The 17960-nt window shown below is 34.6% G+C and overlaps 1 long non-coding RNA gene across 1 annotated transcript; it reads left to right on the top strand.

Annotated features, from left to right (window-relative positions):
• The first annotated feature begins 23 nt into the window (after positions 1-23).
• Positions 24-16812, top strand: LOC130458430 (uncharacterized). Its single transcript, XR_008917761.1, has 3 exons — positions 24-207; positions 2467-2549; positions 16042-16812. It is a non-coding gene; the product is annotated as an uncharacterized LOC130458430 (long non-coding RNA).
• Positions 16813-17960: the final 1148 nt, after the last annotated feature.

Raw genomic sequence — 17960 nt, 5'->3', positions numbered from 1 at the left:
AGGAGGCTTTCTTTTCGTGCGCTCCAAGGGCAGAGGAGCGAAAGAATGACCTGAAAGATGGGACGGAAGAGAGAACACTACTTTGTCAGCCTGGTGCCTGAAGGTCCCATTCCACAGCCATTGCACTGAAATAAAGAGCAACTCTGGGCAGGGTTTCTCCTTCCTGCGGGGATTGGAAGGAGCTGCACTAAGTGTGAGAAAGAGCGGGTATGTGAGAATGTTGCGTTGCAAGCCAGCGCGGCTCCGACTGCCAAAGTATTAGTTTCCCGTTAGTTTCTCATTATCTCTCTGAGGAAAGGTGCTGAAACGTATGGGGGAAAGACTCCGGTAGTATGGGTCGCCTTGGGGGTTTTAAAACTTCTCATTGCCCAACATATACCGAGTGAGATACTAGAATGAGATAGAGAAGAAGCAGTGCAGCTCTGCCCACTGTTTTCTTAACCAAAATGCAAGACCTGTTCCCCCAGGAGATGGGCATTGCATTGCATTACCTGTGCATCTGGATGCAGGTAGTAGAATGGCAAAGATGAAAGTATGGGAATGTAGTATGGGAATGAGAAGGATGCAAAGTCGAGAGAGTTCATGCAGAGCAATAAATACTCCTATAACTGATTTCAGTATCTCCCTCTGAGTTTTAGGTCTAAATGTGGCAAATAGGGCAACCTTGAAAAAGAAATCTAAGGTTAAATATATTTGCCACGTAGCTGCAAAAGACAATTCTCCCTGTCTGATAAAAACTATATATTGTGCATATGTATTGGAAAACACAAAGGCAAAAAATGAAGTTATATCTCAGCATGGAAAAGATATTTCATCTCCAAGATATGCAGAATGTATTACCACATTCACAAAGACTGCCAATCATGAGGGTAAGATATTTATACCACAGCAAAAGGGTTAGATACTCAAGACTATTACCAAGGGGATATCAAGAACAGAAGGAATTGTTTAGATAATTTACACAAACATAGGCATTTACAAACAAACTTTTCTCCCTAGCCTCATCTCCCAGAAGTAACTATCTAAACTTTAAGCTTTCAACATATCATCTGAAAACACTTTTGGCCAAAATTATTTAGAAAATTTCCTCAGTTCTTGTCCCTGATGAAATATACCTGACCTTCATATTTAATTGTAGTGTTTCCTCATTTTTATTAGGGTAAAAAAGTCCTCAACATTCATAACTCATAACTTCCATCTGTTTTTTCATTCTCTTTTTCTAGTTCACATAATTAAAATCATAATTATATTAAAGGTAATAATTTGGGGGTTCTTTTATGCCAACTTCATTCCAAAGCCAATCCACAAAAGTGTTGCCTTTAGGCAAGGGAGTGAGTGTGAGAAGGAGAAGCAATACATAAAGATAGTAAATTACATGTAAATAAAGAATATATTCAAAGAACAAATTATTTCCTACAAGGAGGTAGAATACTTGACAAAAGAAATTCTAATATATATATATATATATATATATATTTCACTGCTAGAATATTTCCCATAAAAATCACAGTTCACGTTGTTCTTTCTTGGTATTAATGCTAAAAAACTAAAACAAAAAATTGATATTTAAATTCAACTCAGGAATGGTTAAACATTTCCTGAGTTCAAGTCAAAGAATATAATTTTAGAGCAGAAAAGCTGTTTCAATTTTATTATAGAATAAAAACAAAAACTAATGGCTTCCCCCTCCCCATTAAGCTGGTTTCTCCTTGACATGTTTATCAGCGATAACTTGTAAAATTCTTTAACCACAGTGAAAAGAGACATTGTGTCTCATAGCAGGACCTTGAGATTTCTGGAGCTGGCTTACTTTTCCCTAAGAGATGTAGGTTCATGCTGAGGAAATATTGGAAAGGCAATCACCAACAATTATCTTGTACTGATCTATTAGCATATTAGGACCCCCATTTTCTCTACCATGAAAATGAGAGTCTTGATTTATTAAGCTAATCATACAAATAATAAGAATTATTCTAAGAGTTTATCTGAGCTTATATAGCATAAATATCTGGTCATCCAAACAAATTATTGCTGGACACCATGCTTTTTTGTGGGTATAATAGAGCAAGAAATATTTTGATAGATTTGATTTTCCATCTTATTGTGCATGGAACCAGACCATGAGCATAAACTCAAATATGTCAAAAGCTGTCATTTTATTTTCTATCATGTGAAAGTGACAGAAGAGAAGAAATGAAATGGAAGGAAAATAACAAACTAGATGACCTCTAAAATAATTAATTAGTATTTAAAATAAAATGTGGGGTCCATAATTACATGATTTCATGGAACTCATCTAAGGAAATGTGTTTCCTAATTTAAATTCATAGTTTTGTGGATTTGGAGATTGAAGAAAAGAAAGAACAAAGAATGATCAATCATAACTTTAATAAACAAGATTTTCTTCTGCATAACTTAATTTATATGTTTGATTTCATTCTATTAAGATCTTTTTTCTTTTTTCAGCATTTGCTTGGAAATTTGTCTACACACTGTGCAAAGAAAGCTTTACTTAGTATCAACTCTGGAGATTGCTTCACAGAGCTAAGGTCTGTTTTGGTTAAATTATGTAGCAAAGAAATTCCCTCTTATCGCTGAGGTTGCTCAATAAACACAGAAAACTATAATCCAAATGCAAAATTTTTTATACTTAAACATGTTTTTAAAAAATTGAATAATGCTATTTGACATGGAAAAATATAGAGGAGAAACTGTCATTCTGCTAATATATAACACAACCCAGTAAAAATATTTTCTAGAATGGTTCATAAGAGCTACTTTGAAATAACTTTCCTGACTGAGTTTTCTTAAAAGACAGGTATATGTATGTATTTATGCATATAACCATGCATGTGTACAGGAATATATATATATATATATATATATATATATATATATATATATACACATATAATGTGCACATATCTCTCAGAAGTTTTTAGTGGTCCAATTTAGCTAGTATTTGGTCTAAATTCCTCCTTTTTTTCTAATTTATCTCAATAGACTGTATTTCTCTAAATAATTCTTCTTCTCCTTTGTTAATAGGGTATTCTCTTCTTAATCCCAACATGCATCTCATGTATATAGGATACATAGGCCCTGATTCATTAAAACTATTCCTGGACAAAGTGATTTATTCTACACACACTCTCTCTTGTCTGCGATAGATTATTGATATATAAAGCCTAAGCATTAGCTCATATTTAAAAATACTTGAAAATCAATGATAATTTATAATTAATAAATTGATCATTTTCCAAACTCTTCTTGTTCCTCTTCAAAATAGAAAGAAAAAATAGGGTTCAATAACAAAAAAATAAAAATATTTTATAAAAATATGTTTAATTCTTTAAAACTCAGAATTCAGAATTACTTAAAGAACAATGAAATAACTGATCCACCAGAAATAAATTTTTAAAAAAGAGTATATTTCCAAAAACCAGGTCTTCTTTGACACATTATTTTGTTAAAAAAATTCAAATGAAGAATTAGTAAATGAAGTGTTTTATTCCTTTTCAACACAGATGGTTAGACTGCATCATTAGGAATTAAACAAAAAGAAATCTTTTTTTTTAATGGGATAGATTCAACCAACATTTTAATAGAAATTTTTAAAGTCCCTACTTTGTGCTGGGCACCTGGGATACAAAGACAAAAGCTAAAAGTCCCTGACCACGAGGAGTTTACATTCTTTGGGAAGGTTACAACTTGTGAAAAAATATATAAATAGACATTATGTCATGGAGAAAAAGAGCACTAACAAATAAAGTCAAATTCATTTTTTCCAAGAGGTTAAATATAAGTTGAATATTGAAGGAAAGTAAAGATCTGGGAATTGAGGTGTGAGGAGAAAATGCTCTCTGGTCCTGATTTCTTATTTTACAGATGACTATAGCAGAGACTCAGAGAAATTAAGTCACCTTCCTAAGGGCACACAGAGGCAGAATTTGAGCATACATCATCACCTAACTCCATAGCCAGATCTTTCCCCATAATTAGACCTTAAAGGATAGACGGATTTCAATAGCTAAGAGAGTAGAAGATCCATTTTAGACATGGAGGACAGCATGAATGAAGATTCAAATGAGAAGAATATAAAGGAAGTGAGAAGGAAGAAAAAAGGAAAAAAAGGAAAAAGAGAGGTATGAAATAAAGTTTGACATCCTGATCCCCACTTCTTAGAATTCTTGGTTTCATTCAAAGCTTAGCTCAGATGTTATGTTCTATGTTAGACCTTTCCTGACCCCCAGGTCACAAGCCTTAGTAATAATTGGTAGAATGGTAGTATAAAAATAGAGAAGTTAGTTATGAGGAGGGAAATATGTTGAAGGCGAGATGGTAATTTTGGCTTGAGACATGTTGAATTTGAGGTCCCAGGGGGATTTTGGGGTGGAAATGTCCAGTTGGCCATTCATTAGAAATACAGGAGTGCTGGAATCCTAAATGGAATGTAGGAGTAAAAATACATATTTGGGATTTATCTGCATAAAAATGATAAAACTATGAAGAGAGATGAGATTACCTGGAAAAGAGTGAATAGAAAATATAAATGGTCCAGGGCAGAATCTTCAAGGACACAAATAGAGTACAAAGATCAGGCAAAAGTAAGAGAAGAATCTTAATAGCGACACCTGACATTTGTAAATAACTTTAAGTTTCACAGAGTGCTTTCCCCACAAGAATGCTGTGAAATAGGTAGTGCATCCAGTCCAGTTCAATTCACTATCGTTTTCCTCTCAGAGTCCTTGAAGACAAGGGAAGAGAAAATAACAGAAAAAAAGATGTTGGTCAGTATTACCAAGTACCTCAGATAAGTGTAGGAGGATGTGTATTAGGATAAGGTCCAAAAAACAAAGGCCACAAGATTTAGGAAGTAATGATAAACCTTGAAGAGAGTTGTTTACTCAGTAGAGTGGTAGATGTGAGAAGGGAACAAAAGTAATATTATAATTCCATTCAATTTAATGGAGTTAAGATGATGGAGTAGCTAGAAGCAGGATAAGGAAACTCCTCCAAAAAGAAAGGACAAATAGACTGAGTCTTTACAGAAGAACATTCCATTGTTCAGGTAGAGGCTATGCATGAGCATTGGAATGGATCCAAGATCCATACCAAGATATCTCCAGGCCTATATAGGTGCCTTTTGATGGGGATATACACAAGCTGGCAGCTTTCTTGACTACCATTCAGTTGCCAGTCATAGATACAAGGCAGACAGATGAGGCAACTCCCTCTACACTCTCCAACCTAGTGTTCCTAGGTCCTAGGTGATAAACAGAGAGTGGAATGGTTTCTGAAGCAAGCAGTAACAGTGTTACTCAGATCCGGAGAATAGAATAAAGTCTCAGTTCCAACCTTCAATTCAGTCTAAAACCTGCAGAATAATTAAGGCAAAAATCCAGGCCAAAGGGAAGCCTAAAAGTCTATTACTCCAAACCAGCAGAACTTCGTAACTAACCAATAGTGACTGAATCCAATAGCAGTCTACTGTTGCTCAGACTTAATTCCAGGTCAAAAACTTGCATATAACACAAGAGGGTAAGCAATTAGACTTTTTCTTAGATCAGACAACTTTGGGAACACTAAAAACACTGGGTTTCCAGAAGGAGAATTCCTAAGAACCTGGAACAACACTCAGGACTCCCTGAGAAATCAACAACAGGTTCCGTCCAGGTCTTTTTCAAGAAGTCCACAGAATCTACCCGTAATGTAAACTCCAAGGTCTGGAAATAGACTGGAATTCTGAGCAAATAAAGGGAAAAAAGAAATTCTACCATCAAAAGCTATTGTGATAGCCAGGATGCTCAAGACACAAATCCAGAAAGAGAGAATGAGCACAAAAATCTACACATAAAGCCCCCAAATAACTTGGATACAAATGTAACTAAATTTCCCAGAAGAGATAAAGGAAGAGTTTACACATTTACTCTTGAGGACTAGATTGTTTAGTTTCAAATTATTCTTTAATCCATGCTTCCATGAATCTTTAACAAATGATATTTTATTGCATTATGGTCTGAAAAGAATGTATTTACTATTTCTACTTCTTCATATTTGGTCATGAGGTTTTTATGCCTGATACATTGTCAATATTTTTGTGAAGGTGATATGTACAACTAAGAAAAAGACATACTCCTTTCTATTCCCATTCATTTTCCCCCAGAGTTCTATGATATCTAATTTTTCTAAGATTCTATTCATCTCCTTAACTTCTTTCTTCTTTATTTTATGTTTAGTTTTATCTAGCTAATAAGGGAAAGTTGAATTTCCCCACTGGAGTAGTTTTACTATCTATTTCCACTTATAATTTATTTAACTTTTTCCTTTAAGAATTTGGATGATATGCCCTTTGGTCAACATATGTTCAATAATGATATCACTTCATTGTATGTGGTGCTTTTCAGCAAGATGTAATTTGCCTGCTTATCTCATTTAATTAAATCTGGTTTTGTTTCTGCTTTATCTAAAATCATAATGGTTACACCAGCCTTTTTTACTTTGGGTGAAGCATAATTGATTCAGCTTCAGCTCCATATTTTAACTGTATTTCTCTATTTCAAGAGTTTCTTATCAACAAAATATTGTTGGATTCTGATTTCTAAAATGCATTATGTGATTCCATTTCCATTTTATGACTAAATTCATCCCATTCACATTCATGGTTATGATTGCTAACTGTATTTCCCTCCATCCTATTTTTTTCTTCTGTTGCTCTTTCATTTTATCCTGTTCCTCCTTTAGAGTCTGCATTTCTTCTGACCATTGCCTTTTGTTTTCCAACCTTTTCTTTAATCACCCTCCCCTTCTCTTATCTCATTCCCCTTCCTTCTTCTATTGGGCAAGATAGATTTCTATACTCAATTGAGTATGTAAATACATATATTTTCCTTCTTTGAACCTACTTAGATGAGCGTGAGGTTCAAGAATGACACATCCCCCTCCATTTCCACCTCCTCTATGAAAGCTCTTTCTTTCATTACTCTTTTATGTGAAATAATCTTTCACATTCTTCTTTCTCTTCCCTATTCTTCCAGAGTATCTCTCTTTCTCACTCATTCATGTTGGGGTTTTTTTGCATCATCCCAGCATAATCAACTCACTCCTATACCCTCTGTTGATATAGAATCCTACTAACTGCTCTAATAATAATAAAGTTCATAGAAGTCACAAGTAAAATCACAATTATAATCTTCTCATAAAGGAATATAAAGAGTTTAACCTTATTGTCTCATGATTTTTTCCATGTTTACCTCTTCTATGCTTCTCTTCAGTCTTGTAATGTAAAAAAATAATAATTTCTATTTGATTTGGGTCTTTTAATTAGGAATGCTTGAGAGTCCTATATATTATTAAATTTCTATTTTTTTCCTTTAAAGGATTATCCTCAGTTTTGCTGGATAGGTTATTCTTGGTTGTAATCTCAGCCCTTCTTCCTTCTGGAATATCATATTCCAAATCTTTTTTTTTCCTTTAACATGGTAACTATTAAATATTGTGCAGTCCTGACTGTGACTCCATGATATTTGAATGGTTTCTTTCTGATTGTTTGTAGTATTTTCTTCTAGTCCTGGGAGCTCTGGAATTTAACTATAATATCCATAGTACTTCTCATTTAAGATCTCTTTCAGTGAGTGGGGGATTCTTTCCATTTATATTTTCCCTTCTGATTCTAGGATATCATGGCAGATTTCCTTAATAATTTCCTGAAATATAATGTGTAGACTATTTCTTTTACTATGATTTTCAGGTAGGACAATAATTCTTTGATTGTCTTTCCTCAATCAATTTTCCCATTTAGGTTTTTTGTTTTGTTTTTTCCAATGAGATATTTCACATTTAAAAAATCAAATTCCTCACTTTCTTTCTTAGAATAAATACTAAATATTGTGTCCAAGGCAGAAGAGCAATACAGGTTAGGCAACTGAGGTTAAGTGATTTTCCCAATGTAATACAGTTAGGAAAGGTCTTGAAGCAGGATTTAAACACAAGACCTCCTATCTCTAGGTATGGCTCTCTGTCCATCAAACCAGCTAGCCAACCCCACATTTTCTTCTATTTTTTAATTCTTTTGACTTTGTTTTATTGTTTCTTCATGTCTACTGGAATTATTGGTTTCACTTGACAAATTCTAATTTTTGAATAATTATTTTCTTCAGCAAGCTGTTGCGCTTCCTTTTTAATTTGGCTAATTCTGTTTTTTTTATGATATTATTTTCTTCAATATTTTGTGTGTCTCTTTTGCCAGGCTATTAATGTTCTTTTCATAATTTTCCTCACTTTTCATTTCTTTATCTGTTTTTCCTCTACCACTATTATTTGATTCTGAAAAATAATTTTTTAGCTCTTCTAGAAATTCTTGTTGGGCTTGTGTCCAGTTCATATTTGTTTTCTTTGGAACTTTGCTGATAGCTGTTTTGACTTTGTTGTTTTCTGAGTTTGTGTCTTGAATTCCCTTGTGATCAGATTTCTATGATTAACTTCTTTTTGCTATTGTTATTGCTCATTTTTCTAGCCTATTTCTTGACTTTGAATTTATGTTAAAGTTAAGCTCTATTTCTAGCATGGTGGGGGTAGATAGAAGGTATCCTAAACTTCATACTTTTCCACACTACTCTTTTCAGAGCGAGTTCTGCGAATTTGGAGGTTCTACGTTTATGTGATCTGGGGAAAAGTGTGGGTGCTGCTCTCTTGATCTACAAATTTCTGGTCCTTTCCCAAGAAGGAAACTAATCTCTTAGGATTGCAACTAATACTGCTCCTCAGGGTCCTTGCTCCATCTTGACCAAAAATTTCTTTGTTCTAAACCATGGGTAGAGTGGGAGTGGATAGAGGCAAGGGAGTTGCCAAATAGCTTCCAATCCTGTGTTCATTGTTAGCATGGGAGTCCCCTATAATCTCTTTCTTACTAATTGCTGGGTCCTTGTCCATCTCTGACTTGAGACTACCCCTCCCTCCTGCCCCAAATCTGCTGCTACTTCTGTCACTACCACCTAGTTCCATTACTGGTACTGCACCTATTTAGGCTCCAGGTCAGCCTCCACTCTTGTGTCACACATCTCTCTTCCCAACTCTTTAGGTTGTCTTAGGATAGAAGAATGTTCATCTGGCTTCAGATTTCAATTTGAGGCATTATTTGAAAGTTATATGGGAGAGAATTTTGGAGAGTTTGGCTAAGTACTTATTTTCCTTTACTTTGCCATCTCAGCTCCATCTCCCAAAGGTAGAACTTAAAAAAGTTAAAAATGTTTTGTCACTGAAAAGAGAAAATTAGAGGGGGAGGAAAAAAACAAAAAGAAATGCAAGCTGGGGGGGGGGGCGGGAAGGATTGGAAAGTTTGGCATGAGAGTCTAAAACCTTGCCCAAACAACAAACTCTCTATCAATTAGAATGGACCAAATAGAAGCCAATAAGTCCAAAAGATAACAATAAATAAAGGGGCAACTGGGTGGCTCAGTGGATTGAGAGCCAGGCCTAGAGACAAGAGGTCCTAGGTTCAAATCTGGCCTCAGAAAATTCCTAGATGTGTAACTCCAGGCAAGTCACTTAACCCCCATTGCCTAGCCCTTACCACTCTTCTGCCTTAGGACCAATACATAGTATTGATTTTTAAGATGAAAGGTAAGGGATTTTTTTTCAAGATGACGAGAAATATTAAAACAAAGTCAAAGAACTGAAAAAAAGATGAAAACATAAAATATCTCATAGAAAAAACAACTGACTTTGTTTTTCCTCAAGGAGATCAAGCAAGAAAAAACATTTTTCAAGGAGAAAAAATAATTTAAGTATTAGATTATCTGAATGCCACAACCATAAAAGGAGTCTAGACATCAAAGACATCTTTAACAATAGTTTCCCATATCTCTTAGATCTAAAAGGCAAAGTGAAAATAGAAGGAAAACATTAGTCATCTCCTGAAAGAAACTTCAAAATGAGAATTCCCAGAAATATTATAGCCAAAATCTAGTTTGCAGGTCATAGGAAAAAATTCTGGAAGCTACCAGAAAAAAAAAAGAATTCAAATGCTGAAGAGCCACAGATCACACAGAATTTACCAATATAAAGGAGGGCATAATTTGGAGTGCCATATTCAAGAAGGGGAAATATATAGACCTCCAATCAAGAATTACTTATTTAGCACAAGGATGTCCAAACATTCCTGATGCAGAATCCAGAGCTGTGTAAAAGCATTCAGTTCAAACACAAGAATTAAGAAAAAGAGAACCTAAACACAAATGAACACAAGCAAGGATAAAATGCTTACTTTGTAATATGAGAGATGATACAAAGACTTATTCTCTATTAATTCTATCATCATCAGGAGTTATAAAGGGAGCCTAATCAGACAGAAGGTATGAGAGTAGTTCTGTCTCTCTTTTTTTTTAACCCTTACCTTCCATCTTAGAATTAATATGTGTATCAGTGGCAAAACAGAAGAGTGGTAAAGAGTAGGCAATGGGGAGTAAGTGATTTGACCAGGGTCACAAAGCTAGAAAGTATCTGAGGCCAGATTTAAATCCAGGACCTTTCATCTTTAGGCCTGGACCTCTGTCCACTGAGCCGTTCCTCTTCTGTTATGTCTTGATAAAATACACTAAATGAAGGTTAGGGGAAATTATTTCCCATAATGAAGGTATGCAAATAGATATCTATACAAACAAAGCAGAGGTGAGGGAGAACAGCTAATAACTGAACCTTATTCACATCTGAACTGGTCAAAGGAGGAAAGAATACATGTACAAAGTGTTGTATATGAAAATATATTTCACTTAATAGGAAAATAAAGAGAAAGGGGAGAATGAAAAAGAAGAAATTACAGGGAGGGAAAATTGCCAGAGGGAATAGTTCTAAGCAAAACAAATCACAAGGATGAATACACATATTTATAGTTTTTTTTGAAGTAACAAAGACTGGGGAGTTGCCCGTAAGGGGGAATACCTGTAAATTACAGGATAGATGAATATGGTATGGTGTATAAATATGATACAATACTATTACATTGTAAGAAATGATGAAAGGGATAGTTTCAGGGTAGTCTGGGAAGACTTAAAAGAATTGATTTAGAATGAAGTAAACAGAACCAGGAGAAAAATTTGTTCAAAGAAATGAAAGGATGGGGAATTTTAGTCATTAAGAGAAATTTCCCATTTCAAGATCTTGGAGCAAATTTTGGGTAATATAAGGTGTAATCACCCTGATATAGGCAGATGAACATGGAGATAGAGCTGGAAGAAGTTGGGAAATTCAAGGAACCATGAAGATAAAATGACAAAACCAGGTTTCAGTTCATTGGAAGAAACTGAATCAGTACATGATATACATCCACAAATTCTTGCACAATAGAAATTTACTCCTGTAATGAGAAAGTAGTCTATAAAGATCCATTTTAAGTTTCTCATATGCATCCATGTTAAATGTCCAATTCAAAAGTGAACATCTGAGCTAAACTTTTATATACTCTGGCACTGTTCAGTTTGTTACAATCCAGCAATGCACATTTGAGCTAGTGCTCTGCTTTTATAAACTTCGAATATGTCTGCTCTGAATTCTCTTCTTGACTGCAGTATAGGTTTGATTGCTTTTTTCCCCCAGCCTCCCAGTGACCTTGAAAGTCATAAGTGCACATCCAGTCAGATGGCAGTCATTTCATGTGTGATATTATCAATTGATAAAAGCAAGTGAAAAGGATTATCTTCTACAATAGTTATGTTTATAATGCTGTCTGAAACAACCCTGTCTGGCTACTATATAAACAAGTCAGAACAAGTCATTCATAGGAACTCACTTAATTCTGAAAGCTCATGTCGGGATTTTTTTTTCTCATCATGTCAGAAACATGAATTTGAGATACAGTGAGAAGCTAATATTCTAAAAACAACCCAATTTATTTGTAGGACCAGTTTCTAAATTTCTGTGTAATATAATTTTTTCAGTGTTTACATTTTCTTAGAATGCAGATAAATGGAACTGAAGGGATGTTATTTCTATAAAATGTGAGCATAGATTTCAAAGCATTCTAACATCTAAAACCTTTTTTCAGTGAAAAGTTGTAGACCAAAACATCTGTGGCATGGTTGTTGTCTTTGGATACTTAGTAACCTCAAAAACTAGAAGATGTATACAGCACAAAGGCTATACAGTATTAAGAATATGAACAGAACAGGATCCAAAGGAGAAAAGGAGGGTAGCTGGGAAGCAAGAAGTCGAGAGTGTAGTGTTGATTGTAATTATAGGGCCATAGAATATAGAGCTGGAAGGAACTTTGGATAGAGGTCATCTAGTCCAAGCCCTTTGTGTAACAGGTAAAGAAACTGAGACCTAGAGAGGTAAACTGGCTCATCTTTAAGCATGTCAAAAGTTATTTAATGAAAGTTTTCCAGATGAAATTCATCTTTGAGTCTGAATGGGAAATGTCAAATGTTACTGTCAACAAGCTGAGAATCAAGTCAAGAAAATGGGTTCACCAATGAAATTCATATCCTTTAAATCCTCACTTAGTTTTTTCCCCCCAGGGAAATTTGGTGGGAAAGTTTTTGTCCTTGGATTTATGCATTTATTTTATGTATATTTCGCATTACTTACTTGTATTCTTTTGGATCTCTCCCTCTAAGAGAAAATAAGCTCCTTGAAGACAGAGACAGTTTTCACTTTTGCTTTTGTATATATAGTGTCTTGAGGGATAACATGACATAGTGAATTCCAAGCTAACCTTGGAATCAGGACAACTTGGGGTCTAAACTTTACCTGACTTATATTAGCTCTGTGACTCTCAACAAACTCTTGGTGTCCCTTCCCTCAGACCCCAATTTCCCCAATCTCCACGTAATTGCCTATACGCTGATCTACATTTGTACAGAAAGCTCCTACCTGAGCACTTCGTGGAATGGAAAAATCACAGGTTCAGTTTTATAAAAATCTCCAGAGCCAAGTGTTTGTTGAATGATTCATTCTTAAATGCATTGCGTTTTCAGATATCTTTACCAGAATGAGATGTAATTTTTTTAAATTTCATAATATATATCACTTCAATATACTCCAAATTATTATTACAAAATATTTTTTTTACTATTTAAATAAAAGAGCATATTTCTAAGAGTATATTTCCATTGTGCATATATTGGCTACATTGGTTGCATGTTCCCTTTAGAATAAATGCCTTCTACTCTTTCCTTTGAGTTTAGAACAGGTCTAGTTTTGTTTGGTAGAGATAAAAGAAGGAGAGGCTTTTTCTCCTAAAGCCTAAAATCATTTTCACCTGAACTTAAGTAACAAAAACTGAAAGATCAGCCAATGTTCATTGATACCATCACTTATATACTACTCTCAGCTCTACTTTCAATCTATCTAATTGCTATTCTTTAGGAGACTAGAAAGCTAAGGCCACGTTACATAATGTCCATTTACTCTAAAATGGTTTTGCTTCCCCACTCACACCTATATTAGTCCTCAGAGAAACAATCACTCTGAAAAAGCTTTATGACATGGCCTCCAGAAAATACCAAGGCTCAACATTTGTTTTTATCATGGTGCTATTGATTTATTATACTAGACATCTATTATTGACATCAAAGGTATTACTGGTAGTTCATTCTTCTGGAAGGCAACAGATGAGGTAAATGGAATATAAAAACTTCTACCAGAGATATCCTTATTTGAACAAGATGGGTGAACTAACTGCGCAGTCCATGTTGGGCAAAAGCAGAGACATGAATACCTTGCTCACAGCCAGACTGGTGTACATAGCTCTTCCAAAATAAACAGAGGGGTGGGTGCTTCAAATTTGGCGCCTATAGTATGCAGAGATGCAGTTACTTTTCCAAGGCATTTACTTTTTTTTCACACTGGGATCAGAGCTGAGCCCAAGAGGAACAGCTGTTCAGAGCCTTTCATCTTTGGCCTAAGTCACAAACTTCCTACATTGATGTTTGATTGAGAGGATGAGTAATGGGCATTGTTGACCTGGAGACTCAGATTGCAGCTAGCAGCATGTTTAGTGTGGGACAGTGTGACTAAAGAAATAAATGACACTCTATGGTGTCAGTCTGACATTGCGCATACCTTCCTCTGACCAACCGAAAAGGGTAACATGGCCTACTTTAAAAGAATAATTAAGTTGAGTATCTCGATTCAGGAGTAGCCATTGCCTCATGCCTTTCACTCTGTTGAACTCGACTATCGAACATCACTTTTGCCCTTTACAGTATTGCATTATTTAAGAGGATTTAGAAATAGACTTTGGCACTGCTTGACTAGGGAGTACTCAGTATAGCTTGACCTTTAAATAACTACATTGTTCCATTAGGAAAGACAGAGTAAGAAAAAAATTCAGATTGAATTCTTTAATTGGATCCATTTTTTAAACTGCAATTTTTTAAAAATAGAGAAATATTTTTGCTTTTTCAGGGAAGCATTAACTAGTAATAGTGAAGATAATGGAGATGAATTATATGTAAGTAGCAACTTAAGACTTGTTAAGGACTTGTCATCATTTATCATGTGAAGTTTCTATTTTCAAATATTCCTCCTCAATTCAGTTTTTTATGAAAGATGTTGATCATTGACACTTGTGGAAACTTTAATTCATAAACCTTAGCACAAGTGTTAATCCCTCAGAAATGGCTTCTTTATCACTTACTGACAGGCAGAAACATCTGAGATCGTCACATTCCATTCGTACAGCTCATGGTTTTTAAGTTATCATTGTGCACAAATGCATTTAATCTTTTTCAGCAACACATCCAGCTTACTATTCAAAAGCAGCAGATAGAGGAAAATGCAATTTATTTTCTCAACTTTAAATTACAAATTAAAAACTGTGCAGATCCTGAAAGACACTTCCCATTGACTTTCCTGCTTTAAATGATGAGCTGCAATATATTTTTCTATAATAATTCTACTGAAGTCATGCAAAATCTCAAAGGTTGTAACTTCCACATCAAGGTTTTTGGATGCATCAAGTTGAATTTACATTCTCATTAGGAGGGAGAAGGCAGAACTAAACTTACAGATTAATAGGATAGGAACCTGTCTGTTTCAGATTAAAGAGGAGGGTGAACTCCTCCTTTCTGAAGGCAAGGTGATGATAAAGGCAATCACCTTCCAAAACCCTCCTCATTCCGTTATCATATTTAATGTTAAATTAAATTAAAAATCCATATCAAATGTTAATGAATACTTCTTCCATTAATGAAGAAATAATAACTTCTAGCTCTTCAAGGACATAGGTAGTCACCACAAATAGGTAAGTCAAAAAATACCTGATGGCTTATCTGGGTAGGCTGATTGTGTACTCAGACATACATGCAAAGTTCATCATTGATTTCTAAGTCTTTCCAATTTTGGATGGACCTGCCAAAATTTTGCCTCTTCTGTCTTTGCCTTTGAGAATCCATGGTTACTTCTGCACCATGGTAAGCCTGTGGAGGTCTTTCTTTACTAGAGGACAGATTTCATCCACTAAAATTTAAACATCTTGTTCAACAGTTACCAATATGGACTTGAATAAAACTTTCTTGGCTTTCTTCCCTAAAACAGTAGCTGTAGCTATTTTGATAAGGCAGATAATGTGGTGTTTTTCATTGTATTCATATCATCATAAGTTCAATATTCCAAAAACACTCTTTACTCTCGTTTATTGGAAAGCACGCAAAACCTGAAAATGAACTCCAGAAGCTTCCATGTAAGCCCATTGACATTACATGCAGGTCAATGTGTGTGTGTATTTGTGTGTGTAAGTGTGTGTGTGTGTGTAGTGAATGACAGAGTTTATATTCAAATTTTCCCCAAAATCCACCATTACCAAACCAAGTGAAACCAAACAAGTTGGAGGCGAACTTCCAGCTCTCAAAATTATAAAAGTGTTATTGGGATTCCAAGCTTAAATGTGTTGTACTGCAGTTCAGTTTATAAGATTACAAGTGTATACTATCACAGGTGTAATAGATACAAGGAAAAAGAGTGACACTCCAAGCAAAGTAATATTCTTAATATACCAACAGACATGGTAATTCTTGTAAGTGACTTGCTATTCTTATTTTCTTATAGGCAGTAGTCGACATGGCTTGAATTTTGAAACTCTGATTCAGGAATGAAAATCTGAAACCAAGTTATCTGCTTTTATATACTCTGGCACCAGCCTGCTTAAAATAATCCAAGAATGAAAATGTGAGCTAAGCTGTTTGTTTTTATAAACACTGAGCGTGTCTACCCTGAAATTCCATTCAACAGTCATTTACTCTGCATGAACCACAAATCATTTTGACCTTGAATATTCAGATTTTTGATAATTCAATAACTATATATGTTCCATATTTAATATTTATTATACAAAAGAATGACTTCAAACTGATAGGAAATGAACCATATCACATTTTTAAAAATGTCTATCAACATCAAAATTCACATAGAACAGAAAAGAAGTTTCAAAAGATATTTTGGTCATATCCATTGACAGTCTTAAAGATAACAATATTTGAATTTTTATCATGTTTCTATCATAAAATAGAGAATTATAACCCTAACCCTAAATTGGAAAACATTTTAGATGCCATCTGGTTCAATATCCAGCCTAGGAATTCCTTCCATATCATTCCTGACTGGAGGATATCTAGTATTTGCTTCAAGACTTCTAGTGATAGTTAACTTCATGGGATCTCATTCCACATTTGAGCAGCTCCAGTTTGGTTGTTCATTATTATGTTCAACTGAAACAATATTCTGCATAACTTCCACTGATTTGTCCTATTTCTGACTTCTGAAATTACCCAGGAAAGAAATCAACACCTCTTCCACCTGACAGCACTTCAAATAAATACCTGAAAACACTATCATGTCTGTTCTAGTTCTTTTAACATATTCTCCCATGACTTTGTTTTGAGTCCCATTACTCTCTGGATGGTCCTCTTCTAAATATTCTCTAGGAGACCAGTGCCCTACTTAAAACATCAACAAAACATAGTTTGTTAGAGTTACTCTGATCAACTCATTAACTCACTTCTTCTAGAAACTATAGCTAGCACTGTTTTGTTTTGTTTTGTTTTGTTTTGTTTTGTTTTGTTTGGGGGGAGGTAGAAGAGGACCATGCTGATTCAAATTCATCTGATGGCCAATAAGAACCCCCAGGTCTTTTTTTTTCCCCACAAGAATTGCTATGTAGTCCTATTCCATACGTTTATACTTGATACTTTGAACCTTAATCCAGAATTTAACATTTATTCCAATTAAATTTCACATTTCAAGTTTCAAATTGTCAAGATCTTTTTGAACCCCTCATTTTGGAATTTGGCATATTAGTTCTGCTTCTCAAATTTTTTTCATCCCCAGACTTTATAAACATATCTTCTGTCTTTATCAAAGTTGCAGCTAAAAAATGTTAATGGGAAAAAGTCAACTAACTACAAAGCCTTTTGAATGTTTCTAGATCTCTCTAGGTTGATATCCATTAACACTGGGTAGTATTATTTAATACTTATTTATTATATGACTCGCCTGACTATGCTTTCTTTCCCTGTGTAATTCTGTTTTTTTCCACGAAGATGTTAGGAAGGACTTTGTCAGATCCTTTTGGGGGAAAAACATATCTATGTTATTCCCTTGATCTACCATTCTGGGTTTACCAATCAATAAACTATTAATTAAATGCCTACTACATGCTAGACTCAGTGTTGAGGATACAAGTAGAAACAATACAACAATCTCTATTCTAAGGGGTGAAAGAATAATACATATACAAATACAAATAAAAGATAGCTTGGTAGGAATGACAATAGTTAGAAAGATCTGGAAAAGCTTTATAATAATAGCTAACATTTACAGAGTACCTATATGTGCCAGGAACTGTTAAGAACTTCTTAGCTATTAATAATTTTCTCATTTGATCTTCACAACAACCCTGTGATGTAGGTGCTATTATCATCATTTCTATTTTCCAGTTGAAGAAACTAAGACAAATAGAAGTTAAGTGA

Source organism: Monodelphis domestica, chromosome 3 (genome assembly GCF_027887165.1).
Source record: "Monodelphis domestica isolate mMonDom1 chromosome 3, mMonDom1.pri, whole genome shotgun sequence".
Lineage (NCBI taxonomy): Eukaryota > Metazoa > Chordata > Mammalia > Didelphimorphia > Didelphidae > Monodelphis > Monodelphis domestica.
Note: the sequence above shows the minus strand (reverse complement) of the source record. Positions and strands in the feature narration are given on the sequence as shown.